The 24,488-nt window shown below is 39.7% G+C and overlaps 1 protein-coding gene across 1 annotated transcript in view; it reads left to right on the forward strand.

The window, feature by feature from the left end:
• The window catches only part of asic4a (acid-sensing (proton-gated) ion channel family member 4a), a 325,562-nt gene that overhangs the window by 55,946 nt on the left and 245,128 nt on the right, over positions 1-24,488 (forward strand). The window lies entirely within an intron of this gene.

The following is a 24,488-nucleotide window of genomic DNA, read 5'->3' on the forward strand; positions in this document are numbered from 1 at the left end:
CATTTTCCCCATTCAAGATGAATTGTCTATTTTTCAAACTTCCACAATCCCCACATTTTTCAACCTATTCAAAACATTCCACTTTCAACACATTCAACTCATCCTGGACATTTAATCTAACACTTTCACAAGTTCCAAACCAAATTCCGTGTTCCCTGGAAATTCAAACTCTTCACCATTCCAACATTCAAACTATTCTTACATTGATACTACTTTCTATCAGCATTTCAGTTCAACTTCAGCATTGGAGCATTCACTTCAGGAATTGCTCATCTAGTTGTTTAAAATGCATTTAAGGGTAATATTAGGCCGCGGTCACATTAATCCCAGAAAGTTCTCCTGACAGCGTCAAGGTAGTTCCGCTAGCCGCATTTAAAATCTGCCGAACACATCTAATCTTGATTAAATGTCCAAAAGGATTTCCCCCAGCAATCATTGCGGCTTGTGGAATGAGAGAAATGAGATGTTTAATGTTAATTAACATGAACAACATTAATAATGTCTATAACCAATCAAGTTAAGCCATTTGCTGCGTTCAATCCCCGGCGTGACTTGAGGGACACGAATGGATCAAAGCAATCTTTAAGGTTAGTGTTTGCACTTTTCCTTCTCCTGCTTGGAAGAGTCAGACTCTGCAAAGCAGGCACTTATTGAGTTTCTATCCTTTCTAATTGTTATTCCGCTTTGTTCCTTCTACTACTGGAAGAATACTCTTTGGACACAATTGTCTGATTCTGTTAGCTTTGTTGTCATTCCTCACATACAACATATAAAAAAAAAAAAACATTTTTGAGTCAAATTGGGAAGTCTGTTAAATTAACCTTTTTATAGCTTCAGCACTATATTTACAAATAAAACATTTGAAAAATTAAATCTCTTTACTGAATGCTGTTGTAAAATGTTGGCTTTTCAACTTTGTGCCTATAATAGTCCGGATGGTTCTTTTCCTCTTTGGTCCGGAGGACACGACGTCCACAGTTTCCAAAAAACTATTTCAAATGTGGACTCGTCAGACCGCAGAACACTTTTACACTTAGCATCCGTCCATCTTAGATGAGCTTGGGCCCAGGGAAGCCGGCGGTGTTTCTGGGTGTTGTTGATAAATGGCTTTCGCTTTGCATAGTAGAGTATCAACTTGCACTTACAGATGTAGCGACCAACTGTAGTTACTGACTGTGGTTTTCTGAAGTGTACCTAAGCCCATGTGGTGATATCCTTTACACACTGATGTCGCTTTCTGATGCAGTACCGCCTGAGGGAATCGAAGGTCCGTAATATCATCGCTTACGTGCAGTGATTTCTCCAGATTCTCCGAACCTTTTCATGATATTACGGACCGTAGATGGTGAAATCCTTGAATTCCTTGCAATAGCTCGTTGAGAAATGTTGTTCTTAAACAATTTGCTCACGCATTTGTTGACAAAGTGGTGACCCTCGCCCCGTCCTTGTTTGTGAATGACTGAGCATTTCATGGAGAGCTGCTTTTATACCCAATCATGGCACCCACCTGTTCCCAATTAGCCTGTTCACCTGTGGGATGTTCCAAATAAGTGTTTGATGAGCATTCCTCATCTTTCTCAGTCTTTTTTACCACTTGTGCCAGCTTTTTTGAAACATGTTGCAGGCATCACATTCCAAAGAAGCTAATATTGGCAAAAAATAACAAATGTTTTCCAGTTCGAACGTTAAGTGTCTTGCCTCTGCAGTCTATTCAATTGAATATAGGTTGAAAAGGATAATCTAATCATTGTATTCTGTTTTTAATTTATCATTTACACAACGTGCCAACTTCACTGGTTTTGGGTTTTGTACAAGAAACAAAAATGTACTAAAGAGACATGAACTAAAGCCATGTTTCACACGTAACTGCACTTTTTGTGGAATTTTCACCTATCACTTACAGTCCTTATGCAAAACAAGAACACGTATGTCCTTCTATTTTTATGCATTCTAACTCGTAAATAAATACTAGCAAAAGTCAGCTAACAATGGAAGTAAAGGAATTCGATCTATTCAGTCTAAAAAGCGTTTAAAAAAAACATCCAAAAACCTCCATCAACATTTTAAATACACGCTGTAAGTATAAATGTAATGTAGTACCATTCATAATAACATGTCATGTTTACGTATTTTGCTCATTTTAAGCATGCGGCGGCGTATTAATTTCACAGACGCATCACAACGTTCGCTTTTTGCCTTAAAAAACAAAAACACTTCACAAGAGACAATAAGGACTACTGATGATCCAGAAACTTACATTTTTGAGCCTGAATATATGGAGAATGATGTACACGTTTTGCAGCTTTAGTGAAACATTAAGCGTCATGTAGCAGTATTGCTAAGTGCTAAACAAGATATGCAAACTATCAACATAATAAAACAATCACTTACTGTACAATGTCTGCTCTCACTGGGATACAAACTAATGGGATGTTTATATCTTCCCGTTTAGATGAAGAATTAATCATAATCGTCACAAAAGTTGTTGTTTTTTTTCTTTAAAAAGGTACCTCGCCAGGTTTTGGTGTATAAAATAAAAGTCAAAGTTGACCAACTTCTCCGTTTATGTCCACAACCTTCTACTATCCAGGTGAGAGACGTGATTTATAATCGAGAATTAACTTTCAACCACTCGGAGTCGAGGCAGCAGCTCACCGCCTCAATATGCCAATATAGCAGCATGAGCTAGTTAGCGCTTATAATAACAAATTTCACTCATACTTGGTTAATATTTAGGTCACGAGTTGTAAATTGAGTATTGTTGCCGGTTATTGGATGTTTTCTTAGAGGGCTTTATGGTCGGAATATTAGCTGCACTGTTAGCCACCTCGTACTTGCCGTATTTTATGATTTAGAATGCATTAAAAAAAATTAAAAAACCATGTGTTCTTGTCTTATATAAGGTATGTGAGTAATAGGCAAAATTCCAGAAAAAATTGCAGTTCCCCTTTAAACCATCCTGTAGTAATATTGTGGAATATATATTTTAACTGACAAAGCAAACAGTTTGGATTTGACCGGCATCGGCACTCCATAACCACACATTTACCTTACTTTCACAGCCTTTTACACAATCAAGTTGTCATGGTGACTGCCCCCTTCCATTGTGATCGGCGTCATGGTGATTAGGAACTGGATTGTAGTCTGTCAGGCTATGACCTCTGCTCAGAAAAAGGAAGAAAAGTGGCCAAAAAATAGGCTTCACATCTTTAAAAAAAATGTATATTTAGGTAACATTAACGTTGGTTACTGTATAGTATAGAGCAGTGGTCAGCAACCCGTGGCTCTTTAGCGCCGCCCTAGTGGCTCCCTGGAGCATTTTTTTAAAAAAAGGATTGAAAATGTAAAAAAAGATAGGGGAAAAATATATGTTTTTGTTTTAGTATGTTTTTTGTTTGAGGACAAACATGACACTGTTTAATATGTTTGTGTGTATGCTTCACTGATGAGAGTATATGGTGAACATTGTTTTGTCCTACTAATTTTGGCAGTTCTTGAACTCACCATAGTGTGGACTGTGACGCGACAGTTTGTTTACATGTAAAAAAAAATCTTCCACGCCTTCTTTGTCTCATTTTGTCCACCAAGCGTTTTATGCTGTGCGTGAATGCACGAAGGTGCTTGTCCACCAAACGTTTTATGCTGTGCGTGAATGCACAAAGGTGCGCTATGTTGATGTTATTGACTAATCTTTTCGCATTTTTCAACGCATTTCAACCGTTCTACCGTCAAAACATTCCTCTTAATTAGGAAAAAAAAACTAAGTTGTTTTTTGAACTGGAAAACTTCCTGGTTTTCCCCAAATTCCAGGAATTCCGTATTACCATTTCTCAATTCAACATGTTACTACGTCAACATTTCTGGACAGGTTTGAAAAATTTCAACTTGTTCAGACCATTCAAGTTTTTTACCATTTTCAAAAAAATTCCCACTTTTCCCGAAATTCCCAAATTTTGGGGACATTCCCATTTAAATCAATGGGACATTCTTCAAAGTTCCACAATTCCCACGATTTTCATCCAATTGAAACTGTTCCAACTTGAAAATATTCAGCCTGTTTGGGAATTGTGTGCTCTACTTCAACAATTCTAAAAACAAATTCCCAGATTTCCCAGAATTCCTGGTTTTCCCGGGAAATTTTTCCCCATTCAAAATGAATTGGCCATTATTCAAACTTTCACCATTTCCACATTTTTCAACCCATTTATACCATTCCACTTTCAACACATTTCACCATCCTGGAAATTCAAACATTTTGTCCACCAAACGTTTTATGCTGTGCGTGAATGCACAAAGGTGCTTGTCCACCAAACGTTTTATCCTGTGCGTGAGTGCACAAAGGTGCTTGTCCACCAAACGTTTTATGCTGTGCATGAATGCACAAAGGTGCGCTTTGTCGATGTTATTGACTTGTGTGGAGTGCAAATCAGGCATATTTGGTCAGTGCGTGGCTGAAAGCTAATCAATGCTAACATGCTATTTAAGCTAGTTGCATGTACATATTGCATCATCATGCCTCATTTGTAGGTATATTTGAGCTCATTTAATACCCTTTACTTTTATCCTCTTTGTATGTAATTTAGTTTTGCATTTCTCATGACACATTATCTGTATGTAATATTGGCTGTTGTGTATGTGCCATGTTGTTCCAGACCACAGCAAACGTTACAGAGCTTGCCAAAGATTGTCATGAATCTCATAAAAGACGACAGCCTGCCGTGTCCTTTAACTTTACCCTTGGACGGCGTGGCGCCAGGTTGGGAGAGTGCCCGTGCCAGCAACCTGAGGGTTCCTGGTTCGATCCCCGGCTTCTACCGACCTGGTCACGTCCGTTGTGTCCTTGAGCAAGACACTTCACCTTTGCTCCCTGATGGGTCGTGGCTAGAGCCTTGCATGGCAGCTGCCGCCACCAGTGTGTGAATGGGTGAATGTGGAAATAGTGTCAAAGCGCTTTGAGTACATTGAAGGTAGAATAATAATAATATATTTCATTTGTAAAAAGCACTCTACATTGAGTAAACAACCTCAAAGTGCTATAGAGTATTAAAAAAATAAAAGTAAAAAGATAATAAAAAATAAATACAAATAAAAACTAGAACAGTCAAATAGCTAAAACTAGTATGCATATATCTAAAAAAAAAAAAAGGCTTTTATTTAAAAAAGGGTTTTTAAGCCTTTTTTAAAAGCATCCAGAGTCTGTGGTGCCCTCAGGTGGTCAGGGAGAGCATTCCACAGACTGGGCAGAAAGGCGCTATACAAGTATAACCCATTTACCGTTTAACTTGGACACACACATCTATACCATTTGCCATTAAAAGCCAGTCATTTCCAGGAGTTATCTCACCTTCTGAGTAGCCTCTGATTTACTAATGGTTTTTAATGTTGTAAAAATGCATAGAATAAATATTACATTTCGACATTTCTGTCTTGCAATGTTTACACATGCAGTGTTGCCTAATGGTCTACGTAGCACAACATACTATGTTTTCAGGTACCATTCTTTAACGTCATACTTGCCAGCTTGTCCCCCCCCGACGGTATATCCTCCACCTGGTGTTGGCAGCTCGGCCGTCAAGTTCTGTCCCTGTTGACAAAACACTTGACCTTCACACGCAGTGAATCGCCATCTGATTTAGCACGCGAGATCCCAGCTTGCCTCCGCTTGTTTTATCACCCGAGCTTCGGATTTGGGTTTTCGATGTCTCAGCAGCCTATAAGTTACAGAAAACGGAACGTTTTTAGAGCAGGACCCTTGGAGTGTAAATATTGTGAAGATGCCATTTATTGGTGTGGTGTTGCTTAGTGGTGCATTATTCTTTAAACGTGTGATAGGACATGAGAACAAACGGGTTTTTAAGAACTGTGTTAAAGGGAAACTTCGGTTTTTTTCAACCTGGGCCCTGTTTTCATAATTTTTTCTGTATATGTGAGTGCTGGATAAAACATTTTTTGAGGTCGCGCCAGTATTGAGCAGGGCAGGCAGCCTCCAGCCCAGCTAACGCTCGTACACAGGGCAACTGGCTCTCGTCAAAATTCGGCCTATAAACATGCATTTTTTTCACACTGACAGGCTCAGATAGTTACAATGAGTGTCCGACAACATACTAGAAAGGAGAAATTAACGTATGTCTCTACCTTTAGCTGGAGATCGCTGTTTGTTGTGAGCTGTGTCCAAATCTCACCACGCTACAAATCTCGTTCCGAAATCTCGCGATAACTCGCGACAAAACACCGGTGGAAAAACAGTTACCTGACTGAGGTGAAGAGAGATGACTGAAGTGATTTTCTGTTGGATTACCGAAGACTGTTATTTTAGTTTTATAGAAAAGTTTGTTTGTTTGTCTGTCATGGCTGAATTTTTGCCTGATGTGGACGACGTGACTGTTTTTCCACCGGTGTTTTGTCGCGAGTTATCGCGAGATTTCGGAACGAGATTTGTAGCGTGGTGAGATTTGGACACAGCTCACAACAAACAGCGATCTCCAGCTAAAGGTAGAGACATACGTTAATTTCTCCTTTCTAGTATGTTGTCGGACACTCATTGTAACTATCTGAGCCTGTCAATGTTAAAAATAATGCATGTTTATAGGCCGAATTTTGACGAGAGCCAGTTGCCCTGTGTACGAGCGTTAGCTGGGCTGGAGGCTGCCTGCCCTGCTCAATACTGGCGCGACCTCAAAAAATGTTTTATCCAGCACTCACATATACAGAAAAAATTATGAAAACAGGGCCCAGGTTGAAAAAAACCGAAGTTTCCCTTTAAAGTCCATTTTAAGCAGGGGCGTCCATGATAATGTTGCTTGGACCTGTATGTACCTTTCAGCATTAATGGTGGCTTCACAGATGTATAAGTTACCCACTAATACACCCCCATACCATCACAGATGCTGGCTTTTCAACTATGCGCCTATAACAACCCGGATGGTTCTTTTCCTCTTTGGTCCGGAGGACACGACGTCCACAGTTTCCAAAAACTATTTCAAATGTGGACTCGTCAGACCGCAGAACACTTTTCCACTTTGCATCAGTCCATCTTAGATGAGCTCGGGCCCAGCGAAGCCGGCAACGTTTCTGGGTGTTGTTGATAAATAGCTTTGGCTTTGCATAGTTTTAACTTGCACTTACAGATGTAGCGACGAACTGTATTTGCTGACCGTGGTTTTCGGAAGTGTTCCTGGGCCCATGTGGTGATATCCTTTACACACTGATGTCGCTTTCTGATGCAGTACCGCTTGAGGGGTCGAAGGTCCGTAATATCATCGCTTACGTGCAGTGATTTCTCCCGTATGTACCTTTCAAAATTAATGGTGGCTTCACAGATGTATAAGTTACCCACTAATACACCCCCATACCATCACAGATGCTGGCTTTTGAACTGTGCGCCTATAACAATCCGGATGGTTCTTTTCCTCATAGTTCCTGAGGACAGAGTTTCCAAAAACAATTTGAAATGTGGACTCGTCAGACCACAGAACACTTTTCCACTTTGCATCCGTCCATCTTAGATGAGCTCGGGCCCAGCGAAGCCGGCGACGTTTCTGGGTGTTGTTGATAAATAGCTTTCACTTTGCATAGTAGAGTTTTAACTTGCACTTACAGATGTAGCGACAAACTGTAGTTACTGACCGTGGTTTTCTGAAGTGTTCCTGAGCCCATGTGGTGATATCCTTTACACACTGATGTCGCTTTCTGATGCAGTACCGCTTGAGGGATCGAAGGTCCGTGATATCATCGCTTACGTGCAGTGATCTCTCCCGTATGTACCTTTCAAAATTAATGGTGGCTTCACAGATGTGTAAGTTACCCACTAGTACACCCCCATACCATCACGGATGCTGGCTTTTGAACTGTGCGCCTGTAACAATCCGGATGGTTCTTTTCCTCGTAGTTCCGGAGGACAGAGTTTCCAAAAACAGTTTGAAATGTGGACTCGTCAGACCACAGAGCACTTTTACACTTTGCATCCGTCCATCTTAGATGAGATCGGGCCCAGCGAAGCCGGCGGCGTTTCTGGGTGTTGTTGATAAATTAAGAAACTGTTTTTTAAGAACTGTGTCAATGTCAATTTTGGTCTTGGAGGTTTTATGTGCAGGGTTTCACCACTCCTCATCTGACATGCCGTCCTGTGTCAACCATTCTACTAAATAATTTCAGTCGGTCATTGGATGAATGTTTGGCTTTGTCCCGCCTATCGGACGGCTGCCGAGCCTCTCCGGAAGTGTAGGGAAAGTGGGCTTGTCCTCGGCTGGCCTGGACACTGAGTTCCCGCATTATGATTGGATGATCTGTCTGAGGCTGAATCCCTTTTTGATTGACAGCCAAATGAGCGAATCAGCGATCTCAAAGTATCAATTTCATGTTTCATTCCGTTGTTCCGAATTGATATGGAGACTTTTACTATCCCGTCACTGACCTTTTCTTTGTTTTCTTACATCATCACACCCAAGACAATGGGCACATACACACACCCTCTCCCCTCCCCCACCCCACGCCTTCACCACCCCTTGTTTCCCCTCGGGGTGATGGTCGGCTGGCAGCGCTTCATAGCAGCAGTCGACCTCCAGGGTCCCAACTCCCCGCCCCTCCGTTGCGAGTTTGTCGTGATTAAATGTAACGTGTTTATGTGTGCATTGCATGGAGGTTTTTTCCCACTCCAGACTAGGCCCCCTTAGGAGCCCAGTCCAGATTGTATTTTCGGCTAACTTATTTTCGGCTTCATAGCTTACCAAAGTCGTACTAAAACATGATAGATTTTTGAGTGCCGTGTGTAATTTTCAATATCTTCAATGAAACATATAACATTTTGGTGTTGTTTACTTGAGTCATATTGTAGTCTACACCTATCTTTTGTGTGTGACTACCATCACATTGCAGTCTACACGTATCTACCGGTCACACTTATCATTACACCATGTACCAAATAAAATAGCTTCGAGGTCGGTAAGCATTGTACATTGTGAAACCCAATATCTAAGTTACATTTAAACCAGTGTGGGTGGCACTGGGAGCAGGTGGGTAAAGTGTCTTGCCCAAGGACACAACGGAAGTGACTAGGATGGCGGAAGCGGGGATCGAACTTGCAACCCTCAAGTTGCTGGCACGGCCGCTCTACCAACCGAGCTATACCGTCCCATATACCGTCCCATAGCAGCAGTCGACCTCCAGGGCCCAACTCCCCACCCCTCTGTTACGAGTTGTCGTGATTAAATGTAACGTGTTTATGTGTGCATGGCATGGAGGTTTTTTCCCACTCCAGACTAGGCCCCCTCAGGAGCCCAGTCTAGATTGTATTTTCGGCTAACTTATTTTCGGCTTCTAAAGTCATACTAAAACATGATAGATTTTTGAGTGCCGTGTGTAATTTTCAATATTTTCAATGGAACATATAACATTTTGGTGTTGTTTACTTGAGTCATATTGCAGTCTACACCTATCTTTTGTGTGTGACTACCATCATATTGCAGTCTACACGTATCTACCGGTCACACTTATCATTACACCATGTACCCAAATAAAATAGCTTCGAGGTCGGTAAGCAAAACCAGAATTATTCCTTACATTTGGCACACCAGGTTATAAGGCGCACTGTCGAGTTTTGAGGAAAGAAAGGATTGTAAGTGCGCCTTATAGCATACTTGCCAACCCTCCCGTTTTTAGCGGGAGAATCCCGGTATTCAGTGCCTCTCCCGACAACCTCCCGGCAGAGATTTTCTCCCGACAAACTCCCGGTATTCAGCCGGAGCTGGAGGCCACGCCCCCTCCAGCCCAATGCGGACCTGAGACTGAGTGGGGACAGCCTGTTCTCACGTCCGCTTTCCCACAATATAAACAGCTTGCCTAACGAATTCAAACCAATGGAAACAAGAATTTCAGTTCATCCAGGACAGTTGGAAGGGGAAGGTGTATGTTGCCTGTAAATATGTCGAACAGACTTCTCCATTGAACACGGTGGCCGAAATGATATACTCATCATGAACGGAGAAGTTAAACAGGACAATACTGCCATCTAATGGATAGCCACCGGAACACTGAAATTCAAGTATTTCTTTTATGTAAATAAAATAAATAAATAAATATATATATATATATATATATATATATATATATATATATATATATATATATATATATATATATATATATATATATATATATATATATATATATATATATATATATATATATATATATATATGTATGTATATATATATATATATATATATATATATATATATATATATATATATATACATATATATATATATATATATATATATATATATATATATATATATATATACATACATATATATATATATATATATATATATATATATATATATATATATATATATATATACATATATATATATATATATATATATATATATATATATATATATATATATATATATATACATATATATATATATATATATATATATATATATATATATATATATATATGTATGTATATATATATATATATATATATATATATATATATATATATATATATATATATATATATATATATATATATATATATATATATATATATATATATATATATATATATATATATATATATATATATATATATATATATATATATATATATATATATATATATATATATATATATATATATATATATATAGCTAGAATTCACTGAAAGTCAAGTATTTCATACATATATATACACTACCGTTCAAAAGTTTGGGGTCACATTGAAATGTCCTTATTTTGGAAGGAAAAGCACTGTACTTTTCAATGAAGATAACTTTAAACTAGTCTTAACTTTAAAGAAATACACTCTATACATTGCTAATGTGGTAAATGACTATTCTAGCTGCAAAGGTCTGGTTTTTGGTGCAATATCTACATAGGTGTATAGAGGCCCATTTCCAGCAACTATCACTCCAGTGTTCTAATGGTACAATGTGTTTTGCTCATTGGCTCAGAAGGCTAATTGATGATTAGAAAACCCTTGTGCAATCATGTTCACACACCTGAAAACAGTTTAGCTCGTTACAGAAGCTACAAAACTGACCTTCCTTTGAGCAGATTGAGTTTCTGGAGCATCACATTTGTGGGGTCAATTAAACGCTCAAAATGGCCAGAAAAAGAGAACTTTCATCTGAAACTCGATAGTCTATTCTTGTTCTTAGAAATGAAGGCTATTCCACAAAATTGTTTGGGTGACCCCAAACTTTTGAACGGTAGTGTATATATATATATATATATATATATATATATATATATATATATATATATATATATATATATGAAATATATATGAAATACTCGAGTTGGTGAATTCTATCTGTAAATAACCACACCCCCAACCACGCCCCCCCCGACCAAGTCCCTTACCCCCACCCCTACCCCCCACCTCCCGATATTGGAGGTCTCAAGGTTGGCAAGTATGCCTTATAGTCCGGAAAATACGGTACATAAATTCAGTATCAAAAAAAGCTTCTCTCTGTTCCTGTGGTCTTTCAATTTAGCTTTGGCTTTCTATTCAAATAAATTTAGTTCTACTGCACACATTCGTTTCGTGCAACTCTCCCCGAGTTAACAATGTCACTTTTGATCCGTTCTACACGTACGTATTAAGTCCCCCCCCCCCCCACCCCCCGACCTAACTAAGCGTATAAGCGTTCCTTGACGGCGTCGTCAAGATTCCCCGTCTGTTGTCCTAATGCATGCTAATGAGAAAGTTGCGAACATTTCACTGTCAATAATGTGAAATACGGCCCTGCTCCCTTAATGCCGGCGCCGTTCAATAACCTATTAAAGCTGAATCACAGATAACCTGGCTCGCATCAGGAAAGCAATCTGAAATTTGTGCTGACATTGATCCAGTAGGAAGGAGACCTATTGCTCCGATCAACACTGTTGCCCCAGGAGAGGAGTCCCTCCGACGTTAATAGTCCACTGTCCTAGATTTTACAGACGCCATATATTGTATAATATACACACAGCCCAGCTTTTAAGCTATTTTGCAGAGCTGTGGTATTTATTTCCTGGTACTTTTCAAGGCCGTACAGTATTTTCAATGCGTTCAATCCCGGAGCGTAATTTGCTCCTGGCTAATGTTGCAATAATTACACGGTTTTGTGTCGATACTTTTGACTCATTTGACTCTGTTACACCATCTAAGGAGTGATATCTGATGACAAAACTGGAAATGTGTGTGCAAGACAGTGTGTTGATGCACAAATGTAAAATTAATCCTCATTTGTTTGTGTAATAGAGTATGTCATACTTGCCAACCCTCCCGACAAACTCCCGGTATTCAGCCGGAGCTGGAGGCCACGCCCCCTCCAGCTCAATGCGGACCTGAGTGGGGACAGCCGTTCTCACGTCCGCTTTCCCACAATATGAACAGCTTGCCTGCCCAATGACGTCATAACATCTACGGCTTTTAGAGAGTAGAGTGCACAAGGAGAGAGAGTTCTTGGTTTCTTATGTGGGTTTATTGTTAGGCAGTTTCATTAACGTCCTCCCAGCGCGGTAACAACACACAACAACAGCAGTCACGTTTAGTCTACCGTAAAGCAGTTCGTCTGCAGTAAACAGCAATGTTGTGACGCTCTTAAACAGGACAATACTGCCATTTACTGGATAGCCTGCAGAACACTGAAATTCAAGTATTGTATTTATATGTATAATAAAATACAAAAAAAATATATATATATATATATATATATATATATATATATATATATATATATATATATATATATATATATATATATATATATATATATATATATATAGCTAGAATTCACTGAAAGTCAAGTATTTCATACATACATATATATATATATATATATATTATATATATATATGAAATACTTGATTTGGTGAATTCTAGCTGTAAATATACTCTCCTCTTAACCACGCCCTTAGCCATGCCCCTGCCCCAAAAACGCCCCCCGACCACGCCCCCCCCACCTCCCGATATCGGAGGTCTCAAGGTTGGCAAGTATGGAGTATGTAAATGTTCAGTAAATGTTTTCTGATTACCACTATCCCATACTTGCCAGCCCTCCCGGATTTACCGGGAGACTCCCGGAATTCAGCGCCTCTCCCGAAAACCTCCCGGAAGAAATGTTCTCCCGAAAATCTCCCGGAATTCAGCCGGAGCTGGAGGCCACGCCCCCTCCAGCTCCCATGCGGACCTGAGTGGGGACAGCGGCGACAGTCTGTTTTCACGTCCGCTTTCCCACGATGTAAACAGCGTGCCTGCCCAATCACGTTATAACTGAACTGAAGTGTTCCTGAGCCCATGTGGTGATATCCTTTACACACCGATGTCGATTTTTGATGCAGTACCGCCTGAGGGATCGAAGGTCACAGGCATTGATTGATTGATTGATGGATTGATTGAAACTTTTATTAGTAGATTGCACAGTACAGTACATATTCCGTACAATTGACCACTAAATGGTAACACCCGAATACGTTTTCAACTTCTTTAAGTCGGGGTCCACGTTAATCAATTCATGGCAATTCATGGCATTCAATGCTAGTTTTCAGCCTTGCGGCTTACGTGCAGTGAGTTCTCCAGATTCTCTGAACCTTTTGATGATATTACAGACCGTAGATGGCGAAATCCCTAAATTCCTTGCAATAGCTGGTTGAGAAATGTTGTTCTTAAACTGTTCGCCAATTTGCTCACACATTTGTTGACAAAGTGGTGACCCTCGCCCCGTCCTTGTTTGTGAATGACTGAGCATTTCATGGAAGCTGCTTTTATACCCAATCATGGCACCCGCCCGTTCCCAATTAGCCTGTTCACGTGTGGGATGTTCCAAATAAGTGTTTGATGGGGTTTCTGGGTGTTGTTGATAAAAGGCTTTCGCTTTGCATAGTAGAGTTTTAACTTGCACATACAGATGTAGCGACGGACTGCAGTTACTGACCGTGGTTTTCTGAAGTGTTCCCTGAGCCCATGTGGTGATATCCTTTACACACTGATGTCGATTTTTGATGCAGTACCGCCTGAGGGATGGAAAGTCACGGGCATTCAATGTTAGTTTTCAGCCTTGCGGCTTACGTGCAGTGAGTTCTCCAGATTATCTGAACCTTTTGATGATATTACAGACCATAGATGGCGAAATCCTTAAATTCCTTGCAATAGCTAGTTGAGAAATGTTGTTCTTAAACCGTTCGACAATTTGCTCACAAAGTGGTGACCCTTGCCCCGTCCTTGTTTGCGAATGACCGAGCATTTCACGGAAGCTGCTTTTATACCCAATCATGGCACCCGCCTGTTCCCAATTAGCCTGTTCACCTGTGGGATGTTCCAAATAAGTGTTTGATGGGGTTTCTGGGTGTTGTTGATAAATGGCTTTCGTTTTGCATGGTAGAGTTTTAACTTGCACTTACAGATGTAGCGACGGACTGCAGTTACTGACCGTGGTTTTCTGAAGTGTTCCTGAGCCCATGTGGTGATATCTTTTACACACTGATGTCGATTTTTGATGCAGTACCGCCTGAGGGATGGAAAGTCACGGGCATTCAATGTTAGTTTTCAGCCTTGCTGCTTACGTGCAGTGAGTTCTCCAGATTCTCTGAACCTTTTGATGATATTACAGACCGTAGATGGTGACATTTTTAAATTCCTTGCAATAGCTGGTTGAGAAATGTTGTTCTTAAACTGTTCAACAATTTGCTCACAAAGTGGTGACCCTCGCCCCGTCCTTGTTTGTGAATAACCTAGCATTTCATGGAAGCTGCTTTTATACCCAATCATGGCACCCGCCTGTTCCCAATTAGCCTGTTCACCTGTGGGATGTTCCAAATAAGTGTTTGATGGGGTTTCTGGGTGTTGTTGATAAATGGCTTTCGCTTTGCATGGTAGAGTTTTAACTTGCACTTACAGATGTAGCGACGGACTGCAGTTACCGACCGTGGTTTTCTGAAGTGTTCCCTGAGCCCATGTGGTGATATCCTTTACACACTGATGTCGATTTTTGTTTGCCTGGGGATTTCTTCAACTTTTTCAGTCTTTTTTGCCACTCGTGCCAGCTTTTTTGGAACACGTTGCAGGCATCAAATTCCAAATGAGCTAACATTTGCAAAAAATAACAACGTTTTCCAGTTCCAACGTTAAATATCTTGTCTTTGCAGTCTTTTTAATTGAATATAAGTTGAAAAGGATTTGCAAATCATTGTATTCTGGTTTTATTTACCATTTACACAACATGCCAACTTCACTGGTCTTGGAGTTTTTTATTTGGTCCAGTGCATTTCACGATGGTGACATGTGAGGAAGACCCATTAGGCCAAGGTTGAACAAATTAACCTTTTAATAGGGACCCAAACAAGTTTTGCATTGAATGTTGAACAAGCAAGGCTTATATAACTTTATAGTGACATGCAAAATCCAGTTTCAAATAATAATAATAATAATAATAATTAAAAAATATCAATGGCATATCAAATACAATTTAAATAAAAATTGAATGCCTCTTTTCTATTTGCAGCCTTCTGAGGTAAATATCAACATTAACTTTTCCACAGGCTAATACATTTGAAAATAAAATAACAATGAATAAAACAACCATTCAGGACTTTAAACTGCTCAGTTTGCAACACACTGATCTAATCTAATGTACCCAAGCCAGACACCTGCCATCTTTTCTTGGATGCTAGTTCATTAATGTCAGGGCTCTCAGGCTTTGAGCTGAGGCAACCTTCATTATCCAACCAAGGTGTTCAACAGTCATTATATCTCCTCCACCCACTTCTAACATCGTTCAGACCCAGTCACAAGATATGTGCGGCTTCTGTACGCATACACGAGTGAATGCAACACATACTTCATCAACAACGATACAGGTTACACTGAGGGTGCCAGTATAAAAAACTTCAACACTGTTAGAAATATACGCCACACTGTGAACCCACACCAAACAAGAATGACAAACACTTTTCGGGAGAACATCCGCACCGTAACACAACATAAACACAACAGAACAAATACCCAGAATCCTTTGCAGCACTAACTCTTTGGGGACGCTCCTCCCCCCACACACACACACACACCTTGTAGCGTCCCGGAAGATTTAGTGCTGCAAAGGGTTCTGGGTATTTGTTCTGCTGTGTTTACGTTGTGTTACGGTGCGGATGTTCTCCCGAAAAGTGTTTGTCATTCTTGTTTGGTGTGGATTCACAGTGTGGCGTATATTTCTAACAGTGTTAAAGTTTTTATTTGACTACCGTCAGTGTAACCTGTATTGCTGTTGATGAAGTATGCATTGCATTCACTCGTGTGTGCGTACAGAAGCCGCACATATCTTGTGACTGGGTCTGAACGATGTTAGAATGGATGAAAAGCAGACGTGACGATAGCTCGTAGAGGACGTTAAAGGCAGTGCATTTAAGGCACGCCCCCAAGACGAGATATGGTGGATGAGATATAATGACACCTTCGTTCGATAATGAAGGTTGCCTCAGCTTAAAGCCTGAGAGCCCCGACATTAATGAACTAGCATCCAAGAAAAGATGGCAGGTATCTGGCTTGGGCACATCAGATTAGATCAGTGTGTTGCAAACTGAGCAGTTTAAAGTTTTTATTTGGCTACCGTCAGTGTAACCTGTATTGCTGTTGATGAAGTATGCCTTGCATTCACTCGTGTGTGCGTACAGAAGCCGCACATATCTTGTGACTGGGTCTGAACGATGTTAGAATGGATGAAAAGCAGACGTGACGATAGCTCGTAGAGGACGTTAGAGGCAGTGCATTTAAGGCACGCCCCCAAGACTGTGGTCCGGGTGGACGAGATATAATGACACCTTCGTTGGATAATGAAGGTTGCCTCAGCTTAAAGCCTGAGAGCCCCGACATTAATGAACTAGCATCCAAGAAAAGATGGCAGGTATCTGGCTTGGGCACATCAGATTAGATCAGTGTGTTGCAAACTGAGCAGTTTAAAGTTTTTATTTGGCTACCGTCAGTGTAACCTGTATTTCTGTTGATGAAGTATGCATTGCATTCACTCGTGTGTGCGTACAGAAGCCGCACATATCTTGTGACTGGGTCTGAACGATGTTAGAATGGATGAAAAGCAGACGTGACGATAGCTCGTAGAGGACGTTAAAGGCAGTGCATTTAAGGCACGCCCCCAAGACTGTGGTCCGGGTGGACGAGATATAATGACACCTTCGTTCGATAATGAAGGCTGCCTCAGCTTAAAGCCTGAGAGCCCCGACATTAATGAACTAGCGTCCAAGAAAAGATGGCAGGTATCTGGCTTGGGCACATCAGATTAGATCAGTGTGTTGCAAACTGAGCAGTTTAAAGTTTTTATTTGGCTACCGTCAGTGTAACCTGTATTGCTGTTGATGAAGTATGCGTTGCATTCAATTGTGTGTGGTTGCAGAAGCTGCACATGACATGAAACTGGGTCAGCACTCGTTTGACTAGCTGAAAGAAAAAACATTTCGAGAGGAGTACCGGAGTCACTCCCGGGAGGGTTGGCAAGTATTAGAAGTAGCGGTGTTACCGCGGCACCGCCGCAATATATAATCGGCGGTCCAGCTTTAGTGTTAATTTCATATTGCCTCAAGGGCCAAGTGAAATTACACGGTGGGCCAAATTTGGCCCACGGGCCAGAGTTTGACACCCATGCATTAGACAGATGATCTAACGTTCGGGTGTCATGCCAGAACAGACCGGTGGCTGTCTTAACAAATATTTTAGAAAAAGGATGCCGTTGAACATATGTTAAATGCCACGCAGCCTCTCTCAGTGTGTCGCTTGTTTGACTCGCAGACGCTTTGCACGCCTCTGCGGTTCAATGCCAACTCATGGGAGGCGCGGCTATAATTAGCCCCTCTCAAAACCGCCATTGTCAGATCTTACAAGCAGATGAGAAGCGCGTAACACGCATCCATTAAACAAACCAACCCCTCGGGTCCCTGGCAATAGAAAATGACAGATCTTTTCCAAATTGTGGTCTCATCCGTTTAATTCCAAACTCCCCTGATAAGGGCATGGCCTTAGAATAAATAAGACCGGTAATGAGGTATGGCACGGCTGTTGGTGTGTCCTTGACATTCGCTTTGAGAATAAGGCACGGGCGGGCGGGGGTGACGGCGTCTTCCCAAACAGAACTTGAAAGTCCATGTGAAGGGATAAATGTCAGTGGGCTTCACTCACAAATCACTTTTTTTTTCCTCCCTTTGTGACCTTCAAGCTTTTTTTTTTTTTTCTCCGAAAAGAATTAGCGAGGATGTTATTAAATAAACGCCGCGCGTTTTACGACGATGAAAGTGATCCCGAGGGACAGATTGAATATGCGTGCCATAAAGGCGTGCCCTTAAAGCGCCTATTAATTAGCACGTTTAAGGTGGTGGTAAATAGTTCATTAGCATGACTTTGAGAGACTTCCGGGACAGTGTGACTACCGGGTGAATTAGCGGGCTCTACTGTAAGCCCAATAAGCATGAGACCATACCCTTTGCCCGATAAATCCATTGTACGCATTATTGATCGTGTTGCAATTATACGCTAGGGTGAGCCTTGTAAAGCCCACAGAAAGATGAGCTTCGGAGAGACTTGAAAAAAAAAAGGCTCGGTGGGGAACGGAGCGGCCACTGAGGTTGGCCGCAGACCAGATTTCATGACCAGCTGGCTTCGGCGGTAAATTAGAGCCCTCCTCTCCTACCCTCCCGTGTTTCCACCTGCTGCATGCTGCTCAAGTAATCCAAATCGAGCCATCACGCGCTTCATTTCCCCGCTGGCTCGCTTCACCTTGCACGTCAGCCAGAACCTCCTCCCCCATGGCAGCGTCACGGACCCACGTAGGACGTAATCAATACCGGAATTTCTTCCGGACGAAACATAGCAAACAGAGCAGAGCATTGACTTTAATTGGGCATTTTCTTGAAGTAGTAGAACTTAATTATTTTCCCATTCCCGCATCTGGGGCCTCGCTCGCGCACAAAAACCTGGCATGCGTGCGCTCCTTTTTCAAGGCAAGGATGAGAGGTTTCAAAAGGGAAATCAACGTGGAAATTTCTACGGACGCACACAAGTGGTCATTTGGGCTTTGCCGACGTTTGGATTTAACAATGTAGACAGAGCAAGGCAAGGACACACAATTCACTTTTTCGCCATGCTTCCTATTTATATTTATAGTTGAGAGGACATGTATTTCAATGGAAGGCCAGGGGTGTCCAAACTTTGGTAACTTGGGGGCCGTATCAGGCTAAAATGTGTGTGTATATATATATATATATATATATATACACATACATACATATATATGTATATGTGTGTATGTATATATATACGTATACATACATACATACATATGTACATATACATATATATATATATATATATATATATATATATATATATATATATATATATATATATATATATATATATATATATATATATATATATATATATATATATATATATATATATACTACCGTTCAAAAGTTTGGGGTCACGTTGAAATGTCCTTATTTTGGAAGGAAAAGCACTGTACTTTTCAATGAAGATAACTTGAAACTAGTCTTAACTTTAAAGAAATACACTCTATACCAGGGGTCACCAACGTGGTGCCCGCGGGCACCAGGTAGCCCGTAAGGACCAGATGAGTAGCCCGCTGGCCTGTTCTAAAAATAGCTCAAATAGCAGCCTCTATTTTTTAAATTGTATTTATTTACTAGCAAGCTGGTCTCGCTTTGCCCGACATTTTTAATTCTAAGAGAGACAAAACTCAAATAGAATTTGAAAATCCAACAAAATATTTTAAAGACTTGGTCTTCACTTGATTAAATAAATTCATTATTTTTTTTACTTTGCTTCTTATAACTTTCAGAAAGACAATTTTAGAGAAAAAATACAAACTTAAAAATGATTTTAGGATTTTTAAACACATATTAGGGCTATATAAATAAACGTTGATTGATTGATCGATTGATTGATTGACATATACCTTTTTACCTTTTAAATTCCTTCCTCTTCTTTCCTGACAATGTATATCAATGTTCAAGTAAATTTATTTTTTTTATTGTAAAGAATAATAAATACATTTTAATTTAATTCTTCATTTTAGCTTCTGTTTTTTCGACAAAGAATATTTGGGAAATATTTCTTCAAACTTATTATGATTAAAATTCAAAAAAATTATTCTGGCAAATCCAGAAAATCTGTAGAATCGAATTTAAATCTTATTTCAAAGTCTTTTGAATTTCTTTTAAAATTTTTGTTCTGGAAAATCTAAAAGAAATAATGATTTGTCTTTGTTAGAAATATAGCTTGGTCCAATTTGTTATATATTCTAACAAAGTGCAGATTGGATTTTAACCTATTTAAAACATGTCATCAAAATTCTAAAATTAATCTTAATCAGGAAAAATTACTAATGATGTTCCATAAATTATTTTATAAATTTTTTCAAAAAGATTCGAATTAGCTAATTTTTCTCTCCTTTTTTTCGGTTGAATTTTGAATTTTAAAGAGTCGAAATTGAAGATAAACTATATTTCAAAATTTAATTGTCATTTTTTTCGTGTTTTCTCCTCTTTTAAACCGTTCAATTAAGTGTAAATATCATTAATTATTAATAATAACATAGAGTTAAAGGTAAATTGAGCAAATTGTATCAAACTGGTAGCCGTTCGCATTAATCAGTACCCAAGAAGTAGCTATTGGTTTCAAAAAGGTTGGTGACCCCTGCTCTATACATTGCTAATGTGGTAAATGACTATTCTAGCTGCAAATGTCTGGTTTTTGGTGCAATATCTACATAGGTGTATAGAGGCCCATTTCCAGCAACTATCACTCCAGTGTTCTAATGGCACAATGTGTTTGCTCATTGGCTCAGAAGGCTAATTGATGATTAGAAAACCCTTGCGCAATCATGTTCACACATCTGAAAACAGTTTAGCTCGTTACAGAAGCTACAAAACTGACCTTCCTTTGAGCAGATTGAGTTTCTGGAGCATCACATTTTTGGGGTCAATTAAACGCTCAAAATGGCCAGAAAAAAAGAACTTTCATCTGAAACTCGACAGTCTATTCTTGTTCTTAGAAATGAAGGCTATTCCACAAAATTGTTTGGGTGACCCCAAACTTTTGAACGGTAGTGTATATATATATATATATATATATATATATATATATATATATATATATATATCTATATATATATATATATATATATATATATATATATATATATATATATATATATACATGTATATATATGTTTTTAAAAATTTGTTTTTATGTATATATATATATATATATATATATATATATATATATATATATATATATATATATATATATATATATATATATATATATATATATATATGTGGAAGTTTGACTCGTACCTTGTTTACTTTCATGGCAACCTCCTTAAAGTTGTGTAATCATTTAGACATATCAAGCAGCTAAAACGCGACAAACTCGGATAAGTGTAGTAAGTGTTTTGCATGTTTCCCATCATGCATTGCAGGGGATTTAAATGGTTGTAATTTTGAATTATGTGCCGTGCTTAGAAGTTTTATTATAATACCCACAAAGCCCAGATCTCAGGCACATGGCTATTTTCAATACGATTAGCGTATTTAATAGGGGGCGTGGCCTGGGCGTGCCAGGCCAAGAAAACTCCTTTGAACAATTTTAAAGTTGATTGCGATGTAAAAAAGACATGCTTGGATTTGTGCGTGGGCACTCTTTAATACATTTTTTTTTTTTTTAAGTACATCTTTTTTTAGTAGGAAATCCAAGCAACCCTCAATACATGAGAACACGGGACATTTCTAAGACGAAGGCAAGGACGTGGGCAAATAAACCTTAACCGATCTCTAAAAGGCTCATGATGATGCTCGGAAGAGGTCACCTTTAACCGAGCTTCTTTCAGATTCAGGTTATGTAACGCCGTGGACTGATCTCAGCAGACATCGCCTGTGTACCGAGTATTTGCCACTGAATAAATAAAACCCCTCGCCCTTTCTAAACGCCGGTGTAAAACGGCGGGATTAGCATTTCATTAGAGAGTATTTATTCTGGGGGCTGATATCCTTCATTGTATGGGGGAGTGGACTTAGATTGTGCCTGAATTTGTAACTACAAGATGTGTGCAGGAGCAATCTTGGAAAAGAGGTGAGGTTGTTGCCCTATAAAAAAGAAGACAAAATAAATTCAAAAAAGATAATATTAGGAGGAAATGTTATTGGTCGAGTTACACTTTAGTATAGGTGTCAGGTTCAAACACTGTTGACATTTATTAAACAGACGAGAAGCAAGGAATCATGCAGAGACAGAGTTACACTTTAGTATAGGTGTCAGGTTCAAACACTGATGACATTTATTAAACAGACGAGAAGCAAGGAATCATGCAGAGACAGAGTTACACTTTAGTATAGGTGTCAGGTTCGAACACTGATGACATTTATTAAACAGACGAGAAGCAAGGAATCATGCAGAGACAGAGTTACACTTTAGTATAGGTGTCAGGTTCAAACGCTGATGACATTTATTAAACAGACGAGAAGCAAGGAATCATGCAGAGACAGAGTTACACTTTAGTATAGGTGTCAGGTTCAAACACTGATGACATTTATTAAACAGACGAGAAGCAAGGAATCATGCAGAGACAGAGTTCAATTTGGCTCCATGACGAGACACGTGTTTTGGGCTGTATTCTAGTTACAGATCCAAACTACGTTCTAAAAGTCCAGCTCGCGTGCTTCCTCTATTTATTTGGGAGGTCCCTGGTTACATCACTGAAGCTGTCGCTGAGGGATGGGGGTAATCTCGACAGCTCCAGTTAGACAAAATATATGATTATACAAAAATGCAAATGTGTTGACGCTGGTGATATCGCCCCGTCTCTGCTTTGTCTGCGTCCCGGTACCCGATGTTCGGCCTTGGCAGTCAGCAGGCCGAGTCTGGACACAACACTGATATGAGACGGCTGGCAATCAGATTTAAAAATACAGATATTAACTATAGCAACGGCCATTAAAGGCCTACTGAAATGAACTTTTTTTATTTAAACGGGGATAGCAGATCCATTCTATGTGTCATACTTGATCATTTCGCAATATTGCCACATTTTTGCTGAAAGGATTTAGTAGAGAACAACGACGATAAAGATCGCAACTTTTGGTATCCGATAAAAAAAAGCCTTGCCCCTACCGGAAGTAGCGTGACGTAGTCAGTTGAAAGGCTCCTCACATTTCCCTATTGTTTTCAATGCAGCTAGAGCGATTCGGACCGAGAAAGCGACAATTACCCTATTAATTTGAGAGAGGATGAAAGATTCGTGGATGAGGAACGTTAGAGTGAAGGACTAGAATGCAGTGCAAGACATATCTTTTTTCGCTCTGACCGTAACTTAGGTAAAAGCTGGCTCATTGGATTCCACACTCTCTCCTTTTTCTATTGTGGATCACGGATTTGTATTTTAAACCATCCTCTTGAAAATGAGAGTCGAGAACGCGAAATGGACATTCACAGTGACTTTTATCTCCACGACAATACATCGACGAAACACTTTAGCTGCGGAGCTAACATGATAGCATCGTGCTTAACTGCATATAGAAATTAAATAAATAAACCCCTGACTGGAAGGATAGACAGAAGATCAACAATACTATTAAGCCATGGACATGTAAATACACGGTTAATGCGTTCCATCCTGGCGAAGGTTAACAATGCCGTTGCTAACGACGCCATTGAAGCTAACTTAGCAACCGGACCTCACAGAGCTATGCTAAATCGCTGCGTTCCAGCGATCGACGGTGCGACGAAGGACTTCACCCGATCACAGATGCGGTCGGCGAGACGGAGGAAGTTAAGGTGAGTTCGGCGGCTAGCGAGTCTGCTATCCATCTCTGTCCTCCTGGCTGTGTTGCTGTAGTCCGCCGCTAATACACCGATCCCACCTACAACTTTCGTCTTTGCAGTCTCCATTGTTCATTAAACAAATTGTAAAAAATTCACCAACACAGATGTCCAGAATACTGTGGAATTTTGAAATGAAAACAGAGCTTTTTTGTATTGTATTCAATGGGGTACCAATACTTCTCACAACCGTTTACGTCACGCGCATACGTCATCATATCGAGACGTTTTCAACCGGAAGTGTGGCGGGAAATTTAAAATTGCACTTTATAAGTTATCGGCATGTGTTGCAATGTTAAGATTTCATCATTGATGTATAAACTATCAGACTGCGTGGTCGGTAGTAGTGGTTTTCAGTAGGCCTTTAAGCATAAAGCTGTGTGATAATATATACATGATTATTCTAACAATGGGTTTGATGAACATTTTTCAATGTTTGGGCATAGCATTATCAGTATGAACATCTATCGTGCAGGGTTGTGTCTTTTCCTGACTACTACATAGACTTATTGGATCATCAACCAGAAGTATAGAACATATAACAAATGCATGCAGGAATGCATGGATAGGTCCATTTTCCATATTTTCG

This window comes from Entelurus aequoreus, linkage group LG13 (assembly GCF_033978785.1).
Source record: "Entelurus aequoreus isolate RoL-2023_Sb linkage group LG13, RoL_Eaeq_v1.1, whole genome shotgun sequence".
Lineage (NCBI taxonomy): Eukaryota > Metazoa > Chordata > Actinopteri > Syngnathiformes > Syngnathidae > Entelurus > Entelurus aequoreus.